This window comes from Hoplias malabaricus, chromosome 7 (assembly GCF_029633855.1).
Source record: "Hoplias malabaricus isolate fHopMal1 chromosome 7, fHopMal1.hap1, whole genome shotgun sequence".
NCBI lineage: Eukaryota > Metazoa > Chordata > Actinopteri > Characiformes > Erythrinidae > Hoplias > Hoplias malabaricus.
Window position 1 is genome coordinate 9,380,545 of NC_089806.1, and position 22,430 is coordinate 9,402,974.

The 22,430-nt window shown below is 42.9% G+C and overlaps 1 protein-coding gene across 3 annotated transcripts in view; it reads left to right on the forward strand.

Annotated features, from left to right (window-relative positions):
* Window positions 1–22,430, forward strand: part of slc24a4b (solute carrier family 24 member 4b) — a 62,420-nt gene that overhangs the window by 18,533 nt on the left and 21,457 nt on the right. The window lies entirely within an intron of this gene.

Genomic DNA, 22,430 nt, shown 5'->3' on the forward strand with positions numbered 1-22,430 from the left:
GGGAACAGGAAGCCGTTTTTAATTCTGCAGAGCCTCTATGTACAGGGTGCTGCAGTACAGGACAAACCCGGACATCTCTGCACAGCAGCAGCTTAGGTGTTGAATCAGCTCTTCTTGCTAATGTGATAGATCTATATCATGAACAGACATGACGTATGACAATTTTCAAATGTGACTGGACTAATCCCTGTCCTGATATTGCACTGAAACAGAGATGAGTATACTGATAAATCCACAGTGCATACTTGGAACTAGTCATTTATTTTTTTTAGTACAGTAACGATGGACACGATTGTCCCACAATCCATTGGGAAACTAAAAGGTAGGAGCTTCTGACGTCTGGAAAATACAAGCTCTGTCCCAGATAGCATCCATAGTAAAAGATGTTTTATTTTAATATTATTAAAACAATATGCAGTAACGTTGTGGGAGGAGCTTTTAGGGACATGTCACGCCCCTATTGGTTGAGCTGCATTGGCTACCCTTAGCTGCTCGCATCAAATTTAAATCACTAATGATGGCCTTCAGAGTATTCACTGGCTCTGCTCCCATCTTCCTCAATAGACTCTTAAAACCATACGTTAGCGCCCGCCCTCTCCGTTCCTCAGAGGAGCGCCAACTAACACGACCAGGGAGGGAAAGAGATCCCACAGTTTTGAGAAACACATGTAAATAAAGACCTTTTTTCAGTTGGTTACTGGACGTAAGCTAAAGCTAGAGACAGACGTGAGCAATTTGGATTGTATTATTAAAAGGGCAAAGCAAAAACGAGAAAAACAATCAACTACTCCAGTCCAGAACGACTAAGTTGAAAATATAAATAAATAAATAGAAAAAACTAAGCGAGAAATCTGTACACGTGAAGACAAAACAGAAGAAAACACTCGGCTGAAGGAAAACGTGAGGTTTCTTCATCATTACAGCCCTAAAACCTTCACTTACTGCTACAAGCGCAGAGAGCTGCTGTGACCGGCCCTCGGCGCCACGCTGTTTTCACCTTAAAAAAAACACACAACTGATATTACATTGACCTCTTCTCGTTTTATTTCTTTCAAAAATCTTATTGCCCATAAATTTAACATTTTCTCATAAATATATAATTGTGTTTAAAACATTCCGTTTACACCTAGTTATTTGTGTTCTCTTTATTAGTAATTATTTTAGATAATTTTGTGTTGAGAATGTAAATTTAACGCCGCAAAAATTCAAGCCAGACTTTGTCTTATGCCCCCGGAACAGAGAGAACCTGAGTGCATATGTTTCTGTGGTAAAAGTCATAGGTGCTACATAGAGGTTTTAGTTTGATGGTACAGAGCCTAATGGCAGACACCATTTTAGTTTTTCAGGCGTGATGTCAGCTCACGTTTTTTTTGATTTGCTAAGCATCTTTTGACAAACAGGAGTTGACAAACATGCTGCTGCAGAGTAATGCCATTGTTGTCATGGAAATACTTTTTGCAAGCGCTGTCAGGAGATCATGCAAATTTAGACGGATTGTGAGGAGAGACTCTCATGTCCAAACCAGAGTCCAACCACTGACTAACATGTTGTTTAGCTCTCTTCTGACATCTGCTTCATAATTACCACCACTGAGAACAGTTCTTCCACATCGCTTGGGTGTCCGTAAAACAGCAAAGCTACTTTTGATAACACTACCCCTGCACATATCAAAACAGAACGCAAACTGATTTTTGATGTTTGTTTTAAATGTTACTGGAGCCCTGCTGATCCGTCTCCATGCCTGTGACAACAGGGATAGGCTGAAACAGGAGGAGGAAAATATTGTTTGTGTGATATTCATGAAGGGGACACATTCTACCCTGTTTTTCAAAATTAAACGGTTCTGAGGTCATAATGGGGCGGCACGGTGGCGCAGCAGGAAGTGTCGCAGTCACACAGCTCCAGGGGCCTGGAGTTTGTGGGTTCGATTCCTGCTCCGGGTGACTGTCTGTGAGGAGTGTGGTGTGTTCTCCCTGTGTCTGCGTGGGTTTCCTCCGGGTGACTGTCTGTGAGGAGTGTGGTGTGTTCTCCCTGTGTCTGCGTGGGTTTCCTCCGGGTGACTGTCTGTGAGGAGTTGGTGTGTTCTCTCTGTGTCTGCGTGGGTTTCCTCCGGGTGACTGTCTGTGAGGAGTGTGGTGTGTTCTCCCTGTGTCTGTGTGGGTTTCCTCCGGGTGACTGTCTGTGAGGAGTTGGTGTGTTCTCTCTGTGTCTGCGTGGGTTTCCTCCGGGTGCTCCGGTTTCCTCCCACAGTCCAAAAACACACGTTGGTAGGTGGATTGGTGACTCAAAAGTGTCCGTGAATGTGTGTGTGTGTGTATGTGTGTTGCCCTGTGAAGGACTGGCGCCCCCTCCAGGGTGTATTCCTGCCTTGCGCCCAATGATTCCAGGTAGGCTCTGGACCCACCGCGACCCTGAACTGGATAAGGGTTACAGATGAATGAATGAGGTTATAATGAATGCGGTCAAAGCAGAAGCCTTTGATTTTAGTCATTTTCACTCATTTCTCTTTCTTCTGTTCTCACTTTCTCCATGTTAATCATTGCTCTTATTTCTCTGCACTTATCCTGGTTTTTCTCTGATTTTAAATTAAACACTAAGGTACAGCGCTGTGATTGGACAGGCTTAGAGGGCAGTTTGGGACATTTCTAAAGTCTCTGCAGACTTGGGCTGATCACACAAAACAGTCTTTGCTGGTCTTTTTTCCCAGTGTGTGGATTGGTGGGTTTTAACATACACACATTAAGGTGCACCTGCACATTACATGTGACTTTTTTTCTTGGGTCTGAGAACCTAAGGCTTTATAAATTAGCTCTCTAACTTAGGTTAACATTTCTGCTCAGTGTTTCAGCAGAGCCGTGACACATTTATCGTTGTAAATACCGTGTCCTTCAGCTTTGATTTATTTTTAGCTGTGTCATTCCTATTTATCAGGAAGGCCAAGATTTCCAGCTAACTAAGCCTTCTTTTTCTGGCCGTGCTCATATTTCATTCCCCTGCTGCCTTGTGTGACTCTGGCCAGTTACGAATGTACTTTGTAAAGCCCTTTTAAGGTGGACTTCACAGTAGCTCTATTCTAGCAATTGACTTTCTTTTGTTGCTTGTTACTTGGCAGAGATGCCACATTCTGCAGAATCATAAAGAGTTTGTATTTGGCTCTGGGGAGATATTGAGTGTTCAGACTTTAGCAGTGGAATTGATATTCTTATGCAGTATTAGAGCAGACAGTTTTAACAATAAGGCCCAGGTTTTAGCCAAGCTGCACTGGTCTGTGTGCAATGCTAATCCCCAGGGATTTCCATTATACCGCAGCTGAGATACTGCATCACTGTAATCAGATGATGGGAGAGGATGTGCTTTTTTTGTGCTTATGTCTGTAGAACACCAGAATGTTGGGTAGTACCTACACAATATGAAGAAATCTAAAGTTTCTTCTGTAATAAAGGGTATTAATGGGTGCTTTGTCTCACTTTGCTGCAGCTTCTACTGCCAAGGCTTTATGCAAATTGTCAGTCACAGCTATCAGTGAGGTCCAGATCACAAGCACCACCCAAACTCATACCAAAAGTATTGGATGGACCTCCAGCTCTCCAGAGAATGCAGTCCCACTTCTCTACAACCCAGTGCTGGATTGGTGGGGTGTAATCTCAGTGTAGATTACACAGGTTGCGTGTGCACAGTTGAAGTGTCAATCACATATTAAGGGGGGTCTACAAACCTTTCTTTCATTTTATTTTAATTTTTTTAATTGATGTTTTTTTTTTTTCATTCATTCATTCATTGTCTGTGATCCGTTATCCAATTCAAGGTCGCGTTGGGTCCCGGAATCTACCTGAAATCATTGGGCGCAAGGCAAGATCACACCCTGGAGAGGGCCCCAGTGCTTTGCAGGGCAACACACTTATTTTCACTCACACCTATAAACACTTTTGAGTCACCAATCCACCTACCAACGTGTATTTTTGGAGCTTGGGAGGAAACCGGAGCACCCGGAGGAAACCCATGCAGACACAGGGAGATCACACCACACTCCTCACAGACAGTCACCCGGAGGAAACCCACGCAGACACAGGGAGAACACACCACACTCCTCACAGACAGTCACCCGGAGGAAACCCACGCGGACACAGGGAGAACACACCACACTCCTCACAGAGAGTCACCCGGAGGAAACCCACGCGGACACAGGGAGAACACACCAACTCCTCACAGACACAGTCTCTGGAGCTGTGTGACTGCGACACTACCTGCTGCGCCTGCTGTTTGGTGATGTTTGGCCATCAGTTTACAGTTTAAAGAAACACTAGGTAGTATTTTTAGCTTCAAAATAATTGTGACACACCACAGAGCTCAAATTATAGTCTCTGCCTTTGATACTCGGGGCTCAGCACTGCAGAGACTGCACTATGTAACTTCTGGAGTAGGGTAGGACCACCTCCTCAAACTTGTTTTCAGGATAGTGCTGATGAAGTGAATTACACTCTGCGGCTGTAGTGTGACAGGAAGAAACAGAGCCTGCACGCCTACATATGGGTTCCTTTTTCACTGAAGTACTTTTCTTTAGCTTCATTATATTTAGATTATTGGGGTATGTGGGTATGTTCCACACTGATGCCATGGCCACCTCTCTCTCGCACACACTCGGTAGGATTAGAAAGACTTTATTTTACTTTAGAGCTTTAGATTTGTTTTAGACTAAAATGATCAGAGGTTAGAGGAATCCCATGATTCCTGGAGCAGGTTAGAGCTCCTGGGAAGGCTTCGCTGGTGACTGATCGTGGAGGTGTTGGGGCCGTCAGGGGGTCTGTGTAGTGACAGGGACGCTGTACTGAATGAATAGTGTGAATGTACTGGCACAGCATCATTAAGTGAACAGTGCACACTGATGGTGACTGCCTAATGTTCCAGAGAATGTAAAATGCATTGAGTGTCTAGAAGAAGCGCTGTGTAAAGTGTACGAATCTCTCATTCATTTATTCAGTCGAGTGGATCACACTTCGGTTTCTGTGCTGAAAGAAGCTGGAGGCTGTAGGAAGTTCCACTGCAGTTCTGTGGAGAACACTATGATCTGAATGTTTTTGGACTTGAGGCTTTTTTGTAGCAACTTTTACATCCACTGGTATCACTATTTAATTAAACTACTCGAGGACAGGATTAATCCGCGCAGCGAACTCTGTGTGAGACGGAGAGAAGCCGAGAGTGTGTTTGAGCAGGAGGCGGATGAGGTTAAGTCCAGCTAAGTTTGTCCTGTCATCACAATGTCTGTCAGCTTCGCTTAATTGTGTAATGCGGCTTATCCTAGTCTGTGTGTTATCATGGCACACACACTCCCTGGCCACTTTATCAGAAACCCCTCCCTTGTACCTCTGCCTTGTTGTCAGTGGTGGTCATCCCCTAGCCCTTCATCAATGGTCAGACTCTTAATTAGTTAATGTGCACCCACTGCTGACATAGACATTGGGTTGTGTTCAGTTGTGTTTGTGTACACTCCATAGAAATGCACTGACAAATATAATTGGGAGGTCATCTTACTCAATGCCAAATATGGGCTAGAACATGGGGGGGAGGGGGGGTGGTCCTCAGCATTGGGCCATGGAGCAGTGGGCCTGTGATTTTTCTGGAGTGATAGATCTCCATCCAGCACGTTTGGGGTGAATCAGAGTCATCTAAAATGAATCATCCATGAGTCATAATTAGTACCTGGCCCCTCTCTAATGTTCTCATAGCTGGGTTCTGTCATATCCTTACAGCAATGTTAGGACATCTACTGAAAGATTGCCCTGAACTGTACAGACGTCACCCTCCTGAATAGCACACTTGATTTCAGAAGAAATGGTGGGAGAGCCCAAACGTTTGGATGTGTGCTGTAAGCCATGCTTAGGAATACGAGATGAGTCATAGCAGTGTGCATTAATTAATTACATTATTTGTTCATAGATATAAATGTTAGATGCAGCTTTAAATGTGTGTCTCTAGCTGATAGCGGATGTTTGACTGGGGCCAGATGTTTGGGGGTGTGGGGGGGGGGGTGGGAGCTGTAATGGTGGGACACAGGTTTGTCAACTCTGTGTAAACGGCAGAAGGAAGCTTTTTAAAAGGGATTTACACGGATTAAAGTTGCTGTGCATTATGGAAGCTGACCTTGCACTAAGGCTGACACACACACACTCCTCTCTCTCTCTCTCTCTCTCTCTCTCTCTCTCTCTCTCTCTCTCTCTCTCTCTCTCTCTCTCTCCCTCCATTACAAATGCTGTCAGAGGAATGTTCATTATATTATATTTTAAGGCCATTAATAAAGACATAAACAACATAAACCTTGATGGTAGTTATATTATACAGCACTAATTAAAAGTATTGGCTCTACTTTGGCATAATCGTCCTGCTACGTATTTCAGACCCTCGTATAAAGTGTAATTCAAGACACGGAGATCATAAAGCAGCACGAACAGTTGTTTTTAAAGGAACGTGTCTATTGATCACCCATATCAGTGCTGAACACATTGATTACCCACAACCCCAGACATTCCCTTTCAATACCGGCCTTTTACATTCCTCTGGAGGAACTTTGATCCACCTTTTTTAAAGTTTCTGTTGTTCTTCCTGCTGATTTTAACACATCAAATGCCTGTTTATGTTATGTTCAAGTCAGTGGGACTCAAGGCAAGACTTAGGCCAGGCCTTTTAGGCCACACACTGTTGTTATTATTTACCATTCAGAAGTGGACATGCTCCTGTGCTTAAGATTTTGCTCCATAACCCAGTTGTGCTACATCTTCAGATGCTGGATTTAGATCGATGACTGGATGTCGTTCTGCAGGATTTTCAGCTGAATTTATGGCTCTGTCAGTTACAGCTTGTTACTCAAGCCCTTCAGCAGAAACGCTTCCCCGCACCATCGCACTGTCACCATCACGTTTGACTGCTGAATCTGTCTGACTGTTTCTGAAAGATATCAAACAATCATTATTCTATTTTCTTTTGTAGGAAACATATAAAAAAAGGATTTAGTATTGGTGCATAGCCCAAATATTTTATAATTTATCCCAATAATTGAAGTTATAAAATGACCCTAAATTGTAGTCAGTGCTGTGGGAATCCTGGCCAGTGTTTATGAATAACTGTTGGTGTACTCATTTAATCAAAATATTGCAAGACAATCTTAAACAAATGCCACAAACTTGTGTCTGAAAAGATTATGAATGGCATAATTATTAATCCATTGAATGCTGTCGTTACAGTAAACATTCTAGTTTGACCTTCAGGACCACCCTTACCAGGACCACTCTAGAACTGAACACTAAGCAGCTTATTCTTGTTCACTTGCAATTCATTCGTTATCTGTAACCCTTATCTAGTTCAGGGTCGCAGTGGGTCCAGAGCCTACCTGGAATCATTGGGCGCAAGGCAGAAATACACCCTGGAGGGGGCGCCAGTCCTTCACAGACACACACACTTATGGACACTTTTTTTTTTTTTTTTTTCCACCTACCAACAGTCACCCGGAGGAAACCCATGCGGACACAGGGAGAACACACCACACTCCTCACAGACAGTCACCCGGAGGAAACCCACGCAGACACAGGGAGAACACACCACACTCCTCACAGACAGTCACCCGGAGGAAACCCACGCAGACACAGGGAGAACACACCACACTCCTCACAGACAGTCACCCGGAGGAAACCCACGCAGACACAGGGAGAACACACCACACTCCTCACAGACAGTCACCCGGAGGAAACCCACGCGGACACAGGGAGATCACACCACACTCCTCACAGACGGTCACCCGGAGGAAACCCACGCAGACACAGGAAGAACACACCACACTCCTCACAGACGGTCACCCGGAGGAAACCCACGCAGACACAGGAAGAACACACCACACTCCTCACAGACAGTCACCCGGAGGAAACCCACGCAGACACAGGAAGAACACACCACACTCCTCACAGACAGTCACCCGGAGGAAACCCACGCAGACACAGGAAGAACACACCACACTCCTCACAGACAGTCACCCGGAGGAAACCCACGCGGACACAGGGAGAACACACCACACTCCTCACAGACAGTCACCCGGAGGAAACCCACGTGGACACAGGGAGAACACACCACACTCCTCACAGACAGTCACCCGGAGGAAACCCACGCGGACACAGGGAGATCACACCACACTCCTCACAGACGGTCACCCGGAGGAAACCCACGCAGACACAGGAAGAACACACCACACTCCTCACAGACGGTCACCCGGAGGAAACCCACGCAGACACAGGAAGAACACACCACACTCCTCACAGACAGTCACCCGGAGGAAACCCACGCAGACACAGGAAGAACACACCACACTCCTCACAGACAGTCACCCGGAGGAAACCCACGCAGACACAGGAAGAACACACCACACTCCTCACAGACAGTCACCCGGAGGAAACCCACGCGGACACAGGGAGAACACACCACACTCCTCACAGACAGTCACCCGGAGGAAACCCACACGGACACAGGGAAATCACACCACACTCCTAACTAACTTATAGTTGCATATGCACAGCCGACCTGAGCTGGGTCTCCTCAACGTACACTGAAATCAAACATCATCTGTATTTATTCTGCATAGTTTGCACTTAAATTCTCCCTCTGATCCGATCCACAGGAGTGTTCACCCATCAACACTGAGTGTGTAATAGCTGTGCACCTAATACTAAGACTGTCGTGGAGTGTGTAGTTTCAAAAAAAGACAAAACTTTCAAAAATTGAAATTTTTTTTACTTTTTATTACGGAGTAGTAGCGAGATATAGGTAGGTGCCATGGATGCAGCAGAGCTACACTGAACCCCTGATCACACCATACATAGAACACACCACCTTCCCTCTAAGCTCCTCCTATGAAGGAAGTGATGTCAGTGAGGTCTGAATACAGTGTGTGTGAATATACCACTCTAGTTCTAACCATTATGAACTCATTGAGTTTGTTCCCTTCGTGTCTGGACTATTTCCCCTTGGTCTGTGATGGTTGTTTTTCTCTCCTTCCTGTTTTGCTTGTTCGTATGATAAATCCGTTTAAGTGTGTCCCCATGTGTGACGTTTTGCCATTTCATGGTTCCACTGTCATACATTCATACGACATTGTGTTTACAGTTTGAATAGAGCAATCAGTTCTGTTATCTTGGTTCAGGGGTTCATTAAAAGGAGTAAATGAAACGTAAAAAGAAGCGAACATGACTTTGGCAGCACTGTTTTGCACATTTGCAGCTCATTCTGATCTGTGCGGAGTGACTGTGCTGCTCCGTCTCTGGGAGCAGAGGGGCCACGGGGAGAAAGAGCTGCTGCAGCTCCATCTCTGTGAGCAGAAGACCGTGCAGAAAGAGCCGTCTCTCTTGTTGCTCTGTCTTTGGAAGCAGAGGAGCCGCGGAGACACAGGGAGAACTCCTCACAGCCACCTGCAGCACCACCTGGTCACCATATGATACGGTATTACTGAAATATTGAGCAGCAACATTGTTTTTTTTTGCCTATAGTCTGTAGCCAAAGAGTCCTTTTTTAATGTGACTGAAGTAGTGTCCTAATCCCAGCCTTAGATTTCAGGATTATTCTCCTGATTTACAGATTGTTCTCCTGTGAAGTAAATGAAACCTGGTCTTATGAGTGTAAAAAGCCCAAGGACGTTTCTGAGATGGACACAGAGTAGACAGATTTGCCTTTAAGGGCATCTCTCCATCCTCACACCTCTCTCTCTCTGATTCATCCCTCCATCTTTATAGGACCAGTGTGTGTGTTCACTGTCTGTTGACAAACTCGCGCAGCCCCTCAGGACACTTTGACACGTTTACTAACAAGGCACAGAGCCCAGATTTGAACTGAACATTCACAAGGTCACAAGGTCAAATTCCTGTTTGGGAAACACACGTCGCCAAATATTTGTTTGCTCGTATAGTAGCAGAATATGCTTTAGCAGTCTTTCTCAACTGAGCCTTGTAATGAGAACTGGAAAGGCACGAGGGCAGTGGTTCTCCAACTGTGGTACGCGTATCACTAGTGGTACGTGAAGCAGTAAGAGGTGATACTCCAAATGACCTAATAAATGTACTACTTACGTAATGTACGCGTAACTGAAAATCTAAAGTTTTTATGTGTAAATGGCATAATGTTTCTCACACATCATAATTATGCCCCAATGCAGTTCATTTGTGTCGTAGAAATATACAACGTGCTACACATACACTGTAGTTCATTACGTCTGTAAGGGGACGGTCTTCCTCCTCTTCTTTTTTTTTTTCCCCAGGAAGGGAAAGAGATCCCCCAGTTTTGAGAAATCCGTGTAAAGAAAGACCAGTTTCAGTTGGTTACTGGATGTAAGCAAAGGCTAAAGACAGACGTGAGCAATTTGGATTTTATTATAAAAAGTGCAAAACAAGAACGAGAAAAACACGCCGAGACCAAGCCCGAGAATTACTCCGGAGTCCAGAACGACTAAATCCAGAGGCAACAATGGAGAAAAACTAAGTGAGAATTCTGTACACGTGAAGAAAACACTCAGCTGAAGGAAAACATGGCCGTTCTTCACATCATTACAGCCCTAAAACAGGGTTTAACACAGCGCCACCCCTCTTTCACTGCTACAAGCGCAAAGAGCCGCCGTGACCGGCCCTCGGCGCCACGCTGTTTTTACCTGGAGCCTTTAAAAAAAAAAAAAAAACACATAGCTGATATTACATTGACCTCTTGTTTTTTATTGTAAATTTATGTTCTCATAAATGTAAAATTGTGTTTAAAACATTCAGTTTAGGTCTATAGTTATTCGTATTCTCTCCGTTGGTGATCATTTTATATAATTTTGTGTTGAGAATGCAACTGAATGCACAGACTGAAGTACATTTTAAAGCAAGTAAAACAGGCAAAAATTCAAGCCACTGTTCTAAGGGTATTGTCTATGAAGGCTTTACAGCAGCAGACGTCCCTTTCTCTGTTCACTCTGAGATGTAACTGAGGTAATGCTTTATAGTTGCTGCCCCGCCCCTCGTTTATTTACCTTGATGTATTTATGAAAGCACTAATGCTCCTTGAAACTAATGACCTCAGCTTCACTCGGTTAATGCCTAAAAGTATCAATCAGCCAAAACATTAAAGTACACTCATTGGGCATTTTATCAGATCCACTTACTCCATTTGTGGCTCTGCATACTTTGTTAGCCCCCTGTCACCCTTTTCTTCAGTTGTCCAGGAGACACCACAGAGCGGGTGGAATTACCGCACTGTAAGGACGTTGTTTCTCTGATGGAGCTGGAGGAGAGCTAAAAATGTTTGGTTTGTGCTAACGTCCATGTGGAGGGGCTATAAATTGTTCTCTCTCTCTCTGTGTGCGTGTGTGTGTGGCAGCTTGTGGTGTGTACTGCAGCAGCCAGAGGATTTAGAGTGAGCACAGATTTGCTTCTGTTCAGTGGACAACACTGAATTACTAAACTATTACTCAGCATGTTGAAGACAGGAATATTCTTTAAGCACATTTCTCAATTCATTCAGGAATACAGCTGGTCCTCACTCACACTCTCTGTCCTACTGCTGAAGAATGTAATTGGCATAATCACTTATTAACGGCTATTTTGGAAGCCCCCCAAAATTTTTAGTCATTGCCAATTCCGGCGTTTACTGACACTTCTAAAAGAAAAGTGATAAAAACATCAGACTGATGTGTTCGGTTTAGGAAACCATTATATAAACTGTTACGATAAGTGTTATTGTTTAACACAGTATTTGAGATTTTAGATCTCCCCCTAATACAGTGTTATTAAACTAGGAGGATGACTAGGCGCCACTGGTGGCTTGGTGGTGAGCACGTTCGCCTCCCAGCGCTGGGATCTTGGGTTCAAGTCCCATCTGGGTGGAGTTTCCATGTTCTCCCTGTGTCTGCGTGGGTTTCCTCCGGGGGCTCCGGTTTCCTCCCATAGTTCGAAAACATGGAGGGTAGGTGAATTGGCTTCTCTAATAAAATGTCCTGGTGTGTGAGTGAATGAGTGTGTATGTGAATGAATGTCTGTTTGTGTGTGTGCCTCTGTCCTGATGCAGTCCTCCAGGTGGACGGTTGTTCCTGGTCGAGAGTACGCTGTGCGAGTTTGGCTGCTGCTTCTCAACAGTGTGTGTGTGTGTGTGTGGATTGAGTGTTCTGAGCAGTGTTGATTGTAAAGCATCCTTGCGTGTCTAGAAAGGCTCTATATAAGTGTAAAGATACATACATGACTAGCATGACCTTCCTGCATCTTTTAAAACTACAGCATATACAGCTCCACAGAAGCGTAGCATCAAATGTTGAGTCCAGGTCACATTCACTTTCCCGGGGCCTCTGTGACCCATTAGCCCTCAGACTGCACTAAGTGTATTCTGCTGTGATCAGTATGACCACGTGCTTGTGCGTACCTGTTGACTTGTATGTCATCACTGAAACCAGTTAGCTGCTACTTTTTCTTTCATTCATTTATTATCTGTAACCCTTATCCAGTTCAGGGTTGCGGTGGGTCCAGAGCCTACCTGGAATCATTGGGCGCAAGGCGGGATTACACCCTGGAGGGGGCGCCAGTCCTTCACAGGGCAACACAGACACACACACACACCTACGGACACTTTTGAGTCACCGATCCACCTACCAACGTGTGTTTTTGGACTGTGGGAGGAAACCGGAGCACCCGGAGGAAACCCACACAGACACAGGGAGAACACACCACACTCCTCACAGACAGTCACCCGGAGGAAACCCACGCAGACACAGGGAGAACACACCACACTGCTCACAGACAGTCAACCGGAGGAAACCCACGCAGACACAGGGAGAACACACCACACTCCTCACAGACAGTCACCCGGAGGAAACCCACGCAGACACAGGGAGAACACACCACACTCCTCACAGACAGTCACCCGGAGGAAACCCACGCAGACACGGGGGCTGCTACTTTTAAGAATTTTATTCCAAGGAGAAAGCCATGTATTTTTGGAGAAATGCTGAGTTCCCTGTTTCCTTGGAGCCAAACAAAAAAGTGATTCGAAAGCAATGACCTTTTCAAGTGGTGTTTTAATGGATTTAAAATGTACTCCCCGTGTGATGATAGTATGTGAATTATTTTGGTCACGTGTGTGTGTGATGGGACTTTTTCACACCACATTTCAACAATTGCTGTCTCCGGCTTCTCTTAATCTCCATGGTTCTCTTCCCTGCAGTTTATTTCCGCGGCTAATTCTTGGTCAAATTATCACTTATTTATTTATTTTGCTCCCCTCATGACAATTTAGAACAGATGTCATTCTATATTTTGCTCAGTTAAGTAATGGCCTGCATACATTTGAAAGATTAACAGATTACAGATTAATTATGCGGTAGTATGTGCTGCATTGGAAAAGAGAATGGAGCGATGAATGTATTTTATCCGACCGTCTGCTGTGTGAGCAATAAACTCAACAGATTTACTTTTCCTGGTATTAAACCGGTGATGTCAGAATCATTTCTCCAGGACAAACACAGAATGACAGAGCTGCAGAACACACACACACACACACACACTATTGCATTATCATTGTATAATATTATTAATATTGTATTTTATTCAGTTATAGCTTCAACAGCGAAGACTGAAATATTATCTTTAGACACCAGGAGGTATTTATAGAGGATTGGTTTAATACCTAAAAGTTTTAGGAACAACATGTTGCTGCAGTTCTATGATTATTGTAATTAAAAACTGTTGCTCTACTTATAGAGTGTTGGTTCTAGATGGTCCTCATTCTTGACATAATTATAGTTAGAATTCCTTTCTTGATATAAATCACATCACATTTATTCAATGCATTAATTCTTTTAATCTTTTTTTCGATATTAGTTTGAGAAATTGTGTCATTCTAATTTTTAAGTTTGTATTTTGAAGAGGAAGTTATTTCCTTAAAGAGAATCAACACTGTTCTTCAGTCATGTCCAGACTTTTCACTCTGAAAGAAGTCCCATGCAGCTGTGTGCAGTGTGATGCAATCATTATAAGCTTGTGGTTGGTTTTTACAGCACTTTAAACCCAAAGAAGCGACCTTGGGTCTGGGTTCTCTTGTGAATTACCAAGAATGAAGGTAGTGAACTGTGAACTGAGCAGCTGTTTGGAAAATAAAGTACAAAATTGGTTCTTCCATTGAATCGATGGCTGATGAGCTTCGTGTTATTGGGTTTTTATTTTTTATTTTTTTCCTAAATGCTCACACTGAGCTCATCTGGAGGGAGGCTGGAGTTCCGCTCAACCAGTCAGCTGCATCAGCTCCGTTATTGAGGCAGTGTGAAATTGGTAAATTGATGTTGGTGGCTTTTATTCCACTGTTTAAAAGGATTTTTAGTCTGTTACATAAAGGAAAAGCATCCATAATTTTAAAATAAATTGAGTCTATTTGTGAGCAGGGCTGTGCATTCCACTCATTTTGATATCCCAGTATCTGTGAGTGTTAATGAATACAGCACTGTGGTTTTTACACCTACGGCAATGGAACTGAGTGAAACTGCTGAATTCAGTGATTAGGAGTTGTGTTCCAGTACTGTATATAGAAATTCAGATATAAATGAGTAAACAATCATTTTTGATGAAGGCAGCTCCCAGCATGCCTTGCAGGTCACCCTGGGCTCTATTTTGGGGGATGTGGGTTGGCGCACATTTTTGGGGTTTGTTGGGGTTGTGTGTGATGGTGTATAGGACTCTGCAAGCCTTCACCATACACTGCCCCTTCTGCCCGCTCTTCCCTATGCCTACTATACCTTCCTTGGTTAGAGTTCTATATCACTTGTATAGTCATTTGTATATCTGTATTCATTATATCCAAGAAATAAATATAAAAGTGTGGATGATCTATGAATACGCTCAGCCTACTTCTCTCAGGGATATTTCTTTCTGCCTGATTCTAACAGCATTCTGCCCTTCTGCACTGAACTGAATTCTGTATTGACTTTTATTTATCTAATTTTATGTTTGCTGTTGTACTGCAAGTGCCCTCTAGTGATGTTTACACAGAGAATCTTGTATTTTATAATATGGGACAAGGAAATTCCACAAAACCACCACAAAATTGAATGTCCTTCCTAATTCAGAATTGTCAGTACTCGAAGATATGCTCAATGAACTGACATAAGGCTAAAACCCCTTTTTGAGTCGCTATGCTAAGTCTTTCATGTGGTAACCCAGTGAACAAGGAACGTCCCTGGATGTTCAAAATGGGTCTAAAAGTAGTCTGTCTGTCAAGGACGTATTTTAAACGTCAATGGACGTCCAAAATCCATCTTAATAAGTTAGTTAAGTGGTGACCAATCGATAACGTCAGTGGACGTCCAAAACGCGTTTCATACAAGTAATTTATTTCGGGACCAATTAATAACGTCAATGGACGTCCAAAATACGTCTAATAGTCGTCTTTTCAATGTCTGTGTTTGGACGTCTTTTCAACTTTCATTTTCAACCTTAAGAGAACGTTGATTAGACGGCAGTCATAACGTTATTTCAACGTTGAATCAACGGCTAATTGTTTACTGGGAAGTGCTGTTTTTAAGGAAAGAGAATTAAAACTGTTAGCTAGCATGCCTTTGAAAGAGAGGAATGGTAGTGCAACAGCTAGTATTACTAACAGCATCTGATCTTTGTGAAGTTGTAAAGGGTTGCAGGTCATGCTTTTAATATTTACTACAGCTTAAACTGGATTAGTTATCATGCTAACTAGCTTGCTTTCTTGCTATATTGTGATATCACTTGAGGTGGGAAAACGAGACTGAGCCACTACTGTGTTCGCCAGCTTTATTTATCTCCTTTATAGCCATAAAAGCAGAAATTTGAACAAGTGAAAAACAGCAATTTGGGCTTGTTTTGTAACAAGATGCAGGGGTAACCCACGCTTGAAGATCCCCTTCTTCAGGATGGTGGACCCCTTCACAGCACCACATCTCACTATACATCAATCCCACACACACATACAACACCTGAAAACAACCATAATTAAATCCCTAAACAACAGAAAGGTTAGCCGCAGAGCATGCTGGGAGCTCCCCCCTTTCTCTCTTAGCTGTTTAGATGCTGCCTTTTTTGGGGAGATTTTCAGATGAAAGAGAAAGGAGATAAAGAACCAATGTGTTGGCAGACGTTTTCTCCTGCATGATCATTGCAGTCTAGTTCTTCAAGGGAAAAACCTGATTATATTTTTAGTGCTTGTGGTTTGGAGAGTCACCTTTTGCTGATTCGATGCCCTCAGAAAATAATTTTGTCTTAATGACTAACGTAAAACATTCAGGTATTTTTGTCTAAACACAGGCCGGATGTTTCTGCTTGTAAAGTACAAAGACAGAGACACTGAGAAAATTTGGCATGTCTCCTGTGCTTCTGTGGTACTTTAAAGTAAACAGTGCATTAAATAAATTGGAAATTAGACTTCTAAAGCTGCTGCTACAAGACGGTTCATCAGAGAACATGGAGGTTATTTTGGCTTTAATCCCAACCCTGAAGGGAGTGGAAAGAATACGTTTAATTTTCTCCTGAGCTGACTTTTGTGAGAGAACTTAGGATGGAAATCTACCCATCCATCCATTCACTGTATGAAAATCATTAAAGGTAATGGAACAATCTGGAGCAGCTGCACATGTGTCTCACCGCACCCTGCTCAGTGTATGCACAAATCTTTAATGAGAATGAGTCCAAGCCACTGTCTCGTATATTGCGACCTTAATCGTGCACTATGGACTTAAGTATTGGGACGCCCCACCTAATCACTGAATTCAGCCCCAGTTTGTTCAGTCCCGGTGTATACATCAATGCAGTGTACTCATTAACCCTAGTGGATACTGGGACATAGTGTGTTCTTGAGGAGCATTGGCTGTGGAGCAGTGGAACTGGGTTCTCTTGAGTAATTGGACACTAGTTCTTCACTACTCATTTTCAAAAAGTCCCTGTTGATACACTTCAAAAGAAAAGCATTAGGGTTAGTGTAACTTTCCCATGGAAATAAGAAAACGTTCTGGTCAGAACTTGGATCTGAATGTCAATTAAAAATAAACTAGGCAAAGGTCATTTTGGTCCATGCTTTTTCCTGAATCCTGTCCCAAACTACATTTCAGTGTTTACTAGTTGAAATGATGAGGCTGGAGGGTGTGTGACTCAGAGTCAGTGTCTGAATGTTAAAATGTTTAAGACTGAACACTGGCCTGTTGTGTGAAGTTGCTGGTAAACAGTGGGTCAGATTTAGCTGAGCCTTCATTATCCTGACCACAGAGAATACCATCGACTGGAATTTACCCCACTTCCCAAATACCGTTCTATAATATGTAAGAGCGCTGACATCTCACAGGACAAATATGGCTCTTAAATGGTGTTTATTTCAATCTGTTGAGCAGATAAACGATGTTCTCTGGAGCAATATATTTGTGATAATTTGGAGTGGTGTCGTGTGGCATGGTGGCGCAACAGGTGGTGTCACTGTCACAAAGCTCCAGGGTCAAACCCCACCTCCAGTCACTGAGTCTGTGAGGAGTGTGGTGTGTTCTCTTAGTGCCTGTGTGGGTTTCCTCAGGTGATCCGGGTTCCTTCCACAGTTGAAACACACATGTTGGGTGGATTAGCAATTGACATAGTGTCCACAGGTGTGAGCGTGTGATGCGTCAGTAGAAGTTCCAATTAATTTTGGAGCATTTCTATTGGTCCATTCATCATGAAATGTTCACACAGTGTGAAGGACAGCTGCTGTGTTCAAATGAAGTAGAAAACAAAAACAATGGAGATATATTTTTCTTTGGACAGCAACGGTATGAGTGAGCATGTGTTAATTTGGCTGTTTACTAGTTTAACAGAGACAGTGGAACCCGAAATAAATGATGGACTTCCATATACCATGCATAGTACCATTCTACTTTCTTCCCTAAATGTTTGAACGTGGACTGGTAAGGAGAATCAAAAACTGACAAAGCCCAACCATACATCAGTTGCATGAAGGTGTCCTCCAATATCTCTTGTTTTATATAAAGCTCTGCTGCCTGTTTCTTGCTCTATTGATTTATAAAAGTGACCCTTTGATGGTACGACACTTGCTGTGTCTCTGCAGTCTGTCCTCTGAGTAACGTAGCCTGTCTCTGTCTCCAGAGGTGGCAAAGCACACACATAAACATACACACGCACACACACACAGCATGTATGATGAGTTCTGGTTAATGATGCTGTTGGCAAGAATGGTGCAAAAGTCACCTTGACCTGCTGGAGGCATTAATCTATACTGTGCTATTCTTAGAACAGCGTCACAGAAGCTATCACCTCCAGCTCACGTTTGTGTGTATGCCCTATTCTCGACTGCTGTTCTGTTAATATTAAGGCTCAGTTAGGGGTGTGAATGGGGGGGCGGGGGTGGTTCTGATTTGCCGTTGACCCCTTGTAAATTTTACATTCATGGTTTTGAAAGCACAACAGATATTTAAAATATGACCACTTCTAGAGTCTATATAAGTTAAGCCCCACCCATTCGTGTCGAAATAGTGTGTGTTGTTAAGGCAGGGTGTCTTTGAGTAAAGTTCAAGTTCAAATGTGGGAAAACAGATAACTGTGCTTCTGTAGCCTCTCATGGGACCCACACACTTGGAGGGGCTAAAGTTAACTTGAATGAACAGGGCAGCCAATCAGAGCAGAGGTGGTTTCCATATCAGTGTCAATTGCATAGTAACCAAAAACTTATTTTTTATAAGTAATAAAAAATGGGAATAAAAAATCAAATGCACACAAAGGGGTTGTCATTGTTTTCTGATGTCGAAGGTGCTTACCCCGACAAACTCATAAAGCATACGGGCTTTGCTCTGAATCCCCGTAGTCCTTTGATTACCCTTATAAAGTCTCCAGTAAAGCTGAGAACTCTGCACATCAGGCAAACCTTTAATTGATCCAAGTAGAAAACTGGAGCAATTCCACGGTACAGATTAAGGATCCAGTCCACGCCCTTAAGGGAGATGTTGGAATAAGAACAAAACTCCTGTCTCTTCTGTTCTCCTTCAATCTGAAGACGCTGTCATCGCCATTTTCTGGGATGTGTTTATTTTCCGTCTGCCTAGTCTAGTTTCACTCTGCCGTGGAGCACGTCTCCTTTCTGAATTCCCATCACTAACCTTCATTAATTAATCATCAGTTCTTTTGCCGCTGACTCTGTTATCTCTAAAGTAAATGCACTAATGGGCTCATTCACATTCTGGTCTCTGTCTGAGGCTGTTTGGCACCTCATGAAACAAACAAGTCTCGTAGAGTTTTAGAGAGATTTTTGAAGTGCTAATTCGATGGAAAAAAACTAATTTACATAGTCCCCGCCCTCCTTTTTTTTGTAAAGTAAACATTCAGCACAGACAGAGTGTCTAAAGTTTGCTTCTTTAGTTTTGCTGAGGTGCTACAAGGCTAATAAAGCGCATGTAACTGAAGATAATACCTCACCATGTTAGCGTGGTAGCTAAATAATCATAATCTCAGTCTCAGGGACTGTGTAGAGATATTCAGTCATTTTTAACAAACTTCATCAGATGGTTTCTGACAATTTAATTGTGCACAGTTGTAGCCTGACATTTGTTTTTAAAGCACAGTATCTCACGTCAGATAAGCTACTATTCAATGTTAGCAACCTTAGCCTCGTAGCTGCGGTGCAAACCTAAATGTAAACTTAACATGCCTTCGCTGATAGGGTGAAGTCACAATGAGATTGTGGTGAGGGGACAAAACACAGTTTGCCTCTGCAAAGTGATGCTATCAGAAATAAAATAAAACAAACTATGTAAGACATATCAATATTGTTATACGGAATATGATTTTGGAGGGAAAGGTAATGACAAATATGATCTAATCCTGCACCACATCTAGCTTGAAATGGTGTTCACTCAGTGGTGTGTGATGTGATTTATTTAAAAACAGAACAAACTTCTTTATAGTAGATGGGTACAATACTTGATTTATCCCCAAGGGAATTTTCAGTGTTAGAGCAAGAATGTACATAAATGACACACGGTGCAAGTAATGGATACTGGAAGCCTGTGCTAGCATTTCTCCTGCGGTGTTGCTATCAGTGTGTGAAGAGTGGGAGAAGAGGGTTGCATTGACAATCAACACAATGGGCAGCACTTTGAACACATTTTATAAGTGGTCAGAAACTTATAACTCATGAAACATTACATTAAAACCAAGCATACCATTGTTTTTCTTGTGAAATTCCCAATAAGTTTGATGTGTCACATGACCCTCTTCCCATTGAAAAAACAAAAGTTGGATCCAAAATGGCCGCCTTCAAAATGGCCACCACACATCTTGAATAGTTTCCCCCCTCCCATATACCAATGTGCCACAAACGGGAAGTTGATATCACCAACCATTCCCATTTTATTAAGGTGTTTCCATATACTCCCTGTACAATGGACAGAACAGTAGTTGGCTACAGTGCAAATAATAATGGAAATATAGTGAAATGTGCGGTGTGCTAATTGATGTGCGATTTGTATTAAACCCCCGCAAAAAAAAAAGGTGACTCCACTTTATCCTGACAGATGTTAGACACTGTGAGACATGAAACAATATGAAACAGTCACAACACTGACACCTAGTGAAGTGGAGGTGTCAAACGCTGTACTAAATCAATTTTAAAAATGTCTGACTGCTAATTTGCAAAGCAATTTGACTTCTGGTCTTATGCCATTTGCATTATACACTGAAATACCACAGCATTGAGAACAGGTGTTGAGAAATGGTGGTGGTGTGTTAGTGTCTGCTGTTGCTGGTGCGAGTGGATCAGACACAGCAGTGCTGCTGGAGTTTTTTTCAAATCCTGTGTCCACTCACTGTCCACTCTGTCAGACACTCATACCTTATTGGTCCACCTTGTAGAAGTCAGAGTTGTGTTACTGGTGTCAGGTGTCAACGTGGCACTGAGAATGATACCTGTTCTATCGTTTTATACGTGATTAGTGCTTTCTATGACCACAACCTGAACTAACACGGAAGGTTTTTGATGTAAAGGTTGTTAGAGCTGTTTGTGTTGAGGTGTTTGAATTGCTCTTCCACTGATGAAAGGTGTAGAGCATAAACAGGAAACAAATGAATATGTAACGTTTGGGATCTGTTATATGAGCAATCTGACGGAACAATAGGAACTTCCTCAGTGTGCTCAGCATCTGACTGCATTCTGAAGAGCACTGTATCAGAGATGCTTTGTATTCAGATCACAAAGGGCTTTATTCATGTCACAGGGGACTTAGCTTCTACTTGACCTTTTTAGAAGGAGCCTGCATTAAGCAGCATTGCTGAACAGTGAGAGCAGATTGCTGTGTTTTGTAGCAAGCTTTGAGTGTGTGTGTTGTGGAGAGTGTGTGTGTGTAGAGTGGTGTTAAGGATAAAGCTGCAACTCTGACTTTATTCAAAGTAAAAATAATTTTTTCATGTATTTTGAAGCCATTACATTAACTTTATCCATAAATACTATTAACATAACCATGTCCCTAACCATAACTGCTACTAGACCAAACCTAACCCTCACCCTCACCCTAAACCTTACTCTGAAAAGTCAACACAATGTGAATATCATCACTGTCCAATGAAAAACACGTAACTTTACAGGAGAAGGGGAAAAAACGTTTCAAATTTCAGAGGAAGTGAATGTAAAAAGGTCTATGTTTTGGAGCACTTCTCTTGGCCCATTCATCATGAAATATTCACACAGTGTGAAGGACAGCTGTTGTGTTCAAAATGTAGTCAACTAAAAATCCACAAATATGGAGATACATGTTTTTGAATGGACAGCGAAGCACAGATGAAGCAGTGTTCCTATTTCGACTCATGCAGAGGATCCAGTGACCTGTGAAGGACAAATGAAAGTGGGGAAATGCCCATTAAAATGTCTTGGGACCGTAGTTCTTAAAGGATCTGAAGTGACTACAGAGTGACATCACAACTTAATTGGTCTTCACTCAACTCCGGAGTTTCAGGGAGATGTTGGAGAGTAGAAATGATTGGGCCACTGTTAGATATCGCTTTTAGTGTTTGATGAGGGCAGCTGTGGGGAGCAGCCGTGGCTCAGTTGTTAGTGAAATGGGCTTGGAACTGGAAGGTTGCTGGTTTGAGTCCCGCAACTTTGGCAGGAAAATTGTGGTGGTGGCAGTGAACTGTGGTGGTGGAGGAACTGGAAACGTGGTTAAATGAATGAATGAATAATTATTGTTATTATTTGGGGACTGAACACAGCTCAGCTCCCCAACACAGTGTAATTTTATCAGTTGCCGTCGTAAGTCAGATAAAAACAAATGTGATCGCTGCTGTAAACTAGACATTTTACAGATGGTAACTTTGTGCTAGACGTCTACATCTCATTGTGTCAAGACTCTGCAATGTTTACATATTACTCTTAGTCCCTACACGGCTTGCTTGCATCTG